The following is a 7,412-nucleotide window of genomic DNA, read 5'->3' as shown; positions in this document are numbered from 1 at the left end:
GGGCTCTCCCTTAGAGAGAGAAGCTCGGTCATCAGGGAGGGACTCAGAGTAGAGCTGCTGCTCCTCCACGTCGAGAGGAGCCAGTTGAGGCTCGGGCATCTGGTCAGGATGCCTCCTGGACGCCTCCCTGGTGAGGAGTTCAGGTCCCACCTGGAGGAGGGGAGACCCAGGACACCTGGAGGGATTACGTCTCTCGGCTGGCCTGGGAACGCCTTGGGATTCCCCCGGAGGAGCTGGAAGAAGTGGCTGGAGGGAAGTCTGGGCCTCCCTTCTGAAGCTGCTGCCCCCGCAACCCGACCCCGGATAAGAGGAAGAAAATGGATGGATGTTCTAGAGCTTATTCACATATTTAATCCACTGGACTCTGACCCGTCTCCTTCCTGAACTGTTTGCGGTTTGAGTCGATCCAGATGCCACCTTCAGGCGTTTTCTGAAACATGCATGACTTCTTCTGATTTTTCCATCATGTCGACGTGTTTGATGTGTTGCTTTGAAATGAAAATCTGTAAAATATTAAAGAACCACAGCAGCGTCATCTGCACTTTCTTAATCTTTCTAAAATCTTTTTTTAAAAACTTCTGAATTAATAGAATATGACATAAAATCTAAGATGTACTTAAGAGATTGTTGATATTTAATGGAGTAACAGAAACGCCCAACCAGGTTGTTTGAGTTCTTTCTTTTGGAAAAGCTGCGGCCCGTTTCAGAGCAGTTTGTGCAACTTTCACTAAATCCACCGAGTCATGAAATGCAACACTGCTGCTCTTTATGGGTCTATGAAGACATGAAACAACAACAGAAAGGGCTAAAGGAATGTGGCCTCCGAGCATTTTATGACGCTGTCGTGAAAGCAGAGATTTCCAGAGAGGTTTTTGAAGTATTTCACAGGATCGTCTTCCAAAAAACACGAGTCTGTCTGTTTCTATTTTGTGTTTTCTTCTTTTAACAATCGTTGTTGTTGTCTGGTTGGTTTTACCCATGAAAACAATCATTAATCTTTATTATTCCGAAGCTTAAATTACAGCTGGATAAAATTTAGCTTTTATTTACGTCTGACTTTTTTCTATTGATTGCATTTTTCACCTGTTTCCTCTCTTTCCTCCCCCCCCCCCACTGGTCTCTCTCTCTCTCTCTCTCTCTCTCTCCCTCCACTGGTCTCTCTCTCTCTCTCTCCCTCCACTGGTCTCTCTCTCTCTCCACTGGTCTCCATCTCTCTCTCCCTCCACTGGTCTCTCTCTCTTTCTCTCTCTCTCTCTCTCCCTCCCCCCACTGGTCTCTCTCTCTCTCCCTCCACTGGTCTCTCTCTCTTTCTCTCTCTCTCTCTCTCTCTCTCTCTCTCTCTCTCTCTCTCTCTCTCTCTCTCCCTCTCTCTCTCGCCCCCACTGGTCTCCCTCCACTGGTCTCTCTCTCTCTCTCTCTCTCTCTCTCTCTCTCTCTCTCTCTCCCTCTCTCTCTCTCTCCCCACTGGTCTCTCTCCCTCTCTCTCCCTCTCTCTCTCTCTCTCTCTCTCTCTCTCTCTCTCTCCCCACTGGTCTCTCTCTCTCTCTCTCCCCCCTGGTCTCTCTCTCTCTCTCTCTCTCTCTCTCTCTCTCTCTCTCTCTCTCTCTCTCTCTCTCTCTCCATTGGTCTCCCTCTCTCCCTCCCCCCACTGGTTTCTCTCTCTCTCTCTATCCCCACTGGTCTCCCTCTCTCTCTCCCCCCACTGGTCTCTCTCTCTCTCTATCCCAACTGGTCTCTCTCCCTCTCTCTCTCTCTCTCTCTGCTGTGTTATTTCACCTCCACCTCTATAATCTGGATTCGTCTCGGGGCGACAGCGTCAGGCTGCCGTCGAGTTTCTGCTCTCTAATTTACTGACATCTGACAAAATATCCTACATTTGGCTAAATGATGAGCAGAAAATGGACAAACAAAAACGATTGTTGAATTAAACATGGGATAGAGCATGAAAGTGAAAATTCAGGATTTCCAAGAAGAAAAAAAACAACAGAAATAGATTGTTTTGGATTTCATCAGCTTGTAGAACCACTTTATTTAGTTTTAATTTAAATTGAACATGTCATGTTGATATGAACAAAAGTTTTGAATAAAAAGCAGCAGGAAGAAAATTCTCATAATCTACATGTTCTCTCAAAAAGTAAATCATCAACCATCCATATACAAACATCTTTAAATACCAAAGAGGCAAAAAAAGATATATAATCTTTATAATAATACCGCAATCCAGTGAATCAATTTACCTTATTTTGCCTTGGCATCATGTTAGATTTCATTGTCCTGTTAAAAGTAAAACAATGATCGATTCTCAGATTTTTAAAATCGTTTCCAGTTTATATTTTTATCCAGAGTAAAACTTAAATTCAAACTTTTTCTCACCAGAGAAGAAAATTATGGCATCATTAATATGACTTATTAACTGAACGCCACAGATAATAAGTCATATATAGCATAATATTTCTCTTCAAACGGTTTTTAGTTTGGTTTTATATGTTATCAGATAACATATTTACTCAACTTTCCATCAGCACACTGATCAATGCACAATCAGTCTACAAATATATCTACAAAATAACGTATTTTGTCTTTTCTGGCACATATTTCAGTAAATATTTCCACCAAGGTCTTTGAATTTGAATCATTTTAATAAACTCATGCTGATCTCTGCATAAAATGCTGCCAGTTGCTACATCAATCTAATCAGCAAACAAATAATGTCTCTTAAAATGTTTTTGTTTCAGGATTTGAGAAAAATATCGGTCACTACTTTCATGAGGTAAAATAACTTTGACTGCTGCCATGTTTTCAGGATAAACGGTAATTTTTCACAGTAACACTCTGTGTGGTGTCCATTATTAACACATGAGATGACCTCTTATGTAATCCTGGAGAAACATTAAGTCATTGCTCATTTTTACGACAAAAACAACAGAATAAGTCAAAGCGGCCTGTTTGAGCTGGAGGTGTTAAGGGATTACCAAACGTTTCAGGTTCCGACCCAGACTCTACTGATGGTTTATTTGACAAATCCACAATCCCTCCCTAAAATGTACATTGCCACAGTTCCCATGAGCAGACATCATCTCAAAAGTGAACATGAAAAACATTTTCTTTGGGAAAAATCTGATGCCAAGACTCACCAATGAGTCTGCAAGATGAAATAAAGTCCAAGGGGCTGGACAAGATGGAGTAATCTCCTACTGGGGGACTCATGGCTGATTATTTGGTTTAATAACACATTAGCTATTTAGCAGGATAGATATGTGCTGTGGGACTCGGGGGGCATCTGGGCGGCTTTTAAGGACCCAACTGTGTCGATCTTGTCCATGAACAGCATCTGATGGAGATTATGGTGTCTGGTTTGGAAACCTGGGACGGCATCTTTGCTTTTCACAGATATTTTTTTTCAGACCATGACCTCCACCATCAACTGGAGTGTGAAGTGGTGAGGAAGAGAGTCAGCTTCACATTTCTACAGTTCTCGTCCATAAAAATATGGACTTTCCAACGAACCAAACTAATTGAAAACCTTTTCACCTCCTCGCCTGTAGGGGCGCTGCACCAAGAACCACAGAAGGAAACAACACAAAAACATCTGAAGGAAACATAAGTACAACTTCCTCCTTCACAAAGTGTAAACAACATTAGAGTAGTGTCAGTTTTTCGCAGTTGTACGATTTCTCTTTGGCAAAGCAGCTATTTCTTCTGCTAGCGCTAGACTAGCCCGTTTGTATTTACCCAGAATGCCTTGTGCTGTAGTCCACTTCCTGCATTTAGAGCAGTCTCCTGTCCGCTTGACATTTGCATATCAAACTGCATCAAAGTTCACTTTACCAAAGCGAGACGCAGGTTTGTAGGCGAACAAACAAAGTGGTAAAATGACTCTAATTCTTCTGTCCTTTTTTCTAATATTTGGTTTGCATAATCTTGAGCAGCTGCTGATCTCCTTCACATCCGTTTCTTCTCTAAACTTCTCACGATGCATTTCTGTCGTCAGCCGCTGGTGTTTCCCTCGGCCTACCTGCTTGATGTCTCTTACTTGGTGTCCCAGTGGTTTGTTTCCTCTAACTGTGGCCAGTGTTTGTGCTCTGGTCGATTTTCCATCGTCACATTTTAACACGGAGACTCTCTGCGTTTAAAGTCCATTGAAACCTCAAACTGCGGAACGGCCAGGAGTTGATAAATGTAACAGCTTTGGGAAACTCGATACGTATTAGAAATATTGGTAGAATCTTATTCAAATCCGTCGCCTCTGTGTTGGTTCAGTTTTGCATGGGAAGGAAAAGTCAATGTGCTTAGCAGCTGATGTCTCCCACAGATCTGATCCTGGCCCGGTTTGTCATTCTAGGTGGTGGTCTTTGCAGGCCTGCAGTTGGTCCAGTTGGAGTGAACAGCACTGTGAGAGATGCTCAAAGAACCCAAACCTGCTGTGAACTGGTCCACAACATTGGCCTTGACCTGCTGGGTTTCCTCGGTCTTCATGATCCCGGTTGTTCTCTGATGTGCGCAGTAAACGTTTTGACATTTTCACGGAACAGTTGCTTTAATACCCAGATAAAATTACACACAGGTGGACTCAGTTTACTTTAATCGGTGTGGAAGTCATTTGATTCTCTCAGGTTTTAGCAAAAAAAAAAAAAGAATCTAGGTTTATTTTTGCTGTCCACTAATGAGACCCTGCCTGTTTATGTTTCCTCTTTTATTGAGGTGAATCACACATGTTGGGACAGCTTGTTCATTTCATGGGGTTTACAAGGTCTTTTGGAGCTGTTTTTGGGGGAACCCAACCAAGTGACTCTTTGGAGTCCTACTCACCACAGGATCTGCTACCCAGATGTTTGGATTGTCCCTGTGAACGTCCTATGATGGTTCACCACAACGTTTATCCTCGGTTAGACTGACAGAGAGTCAGCGAGACAGCTTCCCCTAAACCTGGCCCCCAAAAAGATAAAACAGACAACCACTGAGCTGCTTTTTGAGGTTTTGTCGTTTTCCTGGTGTTTTCTTCCAGCTGACCTCGGAAGAGACCCATTAACAAAAATGCAGAAATATTATCTGCCAAAGTAGAAGTGAAGCTGAAAACGGCTCGTTTGGGACTGAAATGATGAATGGATGATAAAGGATTTGTAACATCCTCCAACTTGTTGGGTCGAATGAGCGAACACAGACCTCAACCTCCCTCAGTTTCACCTGGAGGACGGTGAACAGCTGTGAATCCGGCATGTTGGTGACGTAAAGCCAAAGTCTTAGCCTGTCACTCAGCAGACGGTGTTTCTGATCGTCTATACCCCGGATAACGGTTGGAGAGCGACTCTGGGTTTCTGACAGCGTCTCTGGGTCTCTGACAGCGTCTCTGGGTCTCTGAGAGCGACTCTGGGTCTCTGACAGAATCTCTGACAGCGTCTCTGGTCTCTGAGAGCGTCTCTGGGTCTCTGACAGCGTCTCTGGGTCTCTGAGAGCGACTCTGGGTCTCTGACAGCGTCTCTGGGTCTCTGACAGCGTCTCTGGGTCTCTGAGAGCGACTCTGGGTCTCTGACAGCGTCTCTGGGTCTCTGAGAGAGTCTCTGGGTTTCTGACAGCGTCTCTGGGTCTCTGACAGCGTCTCTGGGTCTCTGAGAGAGTCTCTGGGTTTCTGACAGCGTCTCTGGGTCTCTGACAGCGTCTCTGACAGCGTCTCTGACAGCGTCTCTGACAGCGTCTCTGGGTCTCTGAGAGAGTCTCTGGGTTTCTGACAGCGTCTCTGGGTCTCTGACAGCGTCTCTGACAGCGTCTCTGGGTCTCTGACAGCGTCTCTGGGTCTCTGAGAGAGTCTCTGGGTCTCTGAGAGCGACTCTGGGTCTCTGACAACGTCTCTGACAGCGTCTCTGACAGCGTCTCTGACAGCGTCTCTGGGTCTCTGAGAGAGTCTCTGGGTCTCTGACAGCGTCTCTGACAGCGTCCTGACAGCGTCTCTGGGTCTCTGAGAGCTACTCTGGGTCTGTGACAGTGTCTCTGACAGCGTCTCTGGGTCTCTGAGAGAGTCTCTGGGTCTCTGACAGCGTCTCTGACAGCGTCCTGACAGCGTCTCTGGGTCTCTGAGAGCTACTCTGGGTCTGTGACAGTGTCTCTGACAGCGTCTCTGGGTCTCTGAGAGCGACTCTGGGTCTCTGACAGCGTCTCTGAGAGAGTCTCTGGGTCTCTGAGAGCGACTCTGGGTCTCTGACAGCATCTCTGACAGCAACTCTGGGTCTTTGCTTTGAAACGGGTCTGACTGAAAACCTGGACCGAGATGCCTGGTGAAGATTCAGACTCCAAGCATCTGAGTGAAAACGTCCGACTGACGATGAGGAGACGCAGAAACGACCTGCGATCAGATCCAAGATGGAGGAGAAGCTGGATGAGCTGAACAAGACATCCATCCATCATCCATCCATCATCTATCCATACATCCATCATCCATCCATCATCTATCCATACATCCATCATCCATCCATCATCTATCCATACATCCATCATCCATCCATCATCTATCCATACATCCATTCATCAACCATCCATAATCTATTCATTCATCCATCAACCATCCATCCATTCATCCATCCATTCATCCATCCATCATCCATCCATCCATCCATAATCTGTTCATCCATCCATCAACCATCCATCCATTCATCCATCCATCCATAATCTGTTCATCCATCCATAATCTGTTCATCCATCCATCAACCATCCATCAATTCATCCATAATCTGTGTATTCATTCATCCATCAACCATCCATCCATCCATCCATCCATAATCTGTTCATCCATCCATCAACCATCCATCCATTCATCCATCCATCCATAATCTGTTCATCCATCCATAATCTGTTCATCCATCCATCAACCATCCATCAATTCATCCATAATCTGTGTATTCATCCATCCATCAACCATCCATCCATTCATCCATCCATAATCTGTTCATCCATACATCATCCATCCATCCATCCTTCCATCATCCATCCATCATCCTTCCATCATCCATCCATCCATCAACCATCCATTCATTCATTCATTCATTCATTCATTCATTCATTCATTCATTCATTCATTCATTCATTCATCCATCCATAATCTGTTCATCCATCCATCATCCATCCATCCATCCTTCCATGGATGGATGGATGGATGGATGGATGGAAGGATGATGGATATCCATCATCCTTCCATCATCCATCCATCCATCAACCATCCATTCATTCATTCATCCATCCATCCATCCATCCATGGACTGACAGCTGGATCTTCTCCAGCGGTCCATAGCTGAACCATACATTCAGCTATGGAGCTGAATGTATGGTTCAGGTCCCAGAGCATCATAGTACCACCACCGTGTTGAGCAGTAGGTCTGATGTTCTGGTTCTGAGCATCTTGTTGGTTTTACAGCCAGTGAAAC

Source organism: Poecilia reticulata, chromosome 21 (genome assembly GCF_904066995.2).
Source record: "Poecilia reticulata chromosome 21, P_reticulata-male-v2, whole genome shotgun sequence".
Classification (NCBI taxonomy): Eukaryota; Metazoa; Chordata; class Actinopteri; order Cyprinodontiformes; family Poeciliidae; genus Poecilia; species Poecilia reticulata.
This window is presented reverse-complemented; position numbering follows the sequence as displayed.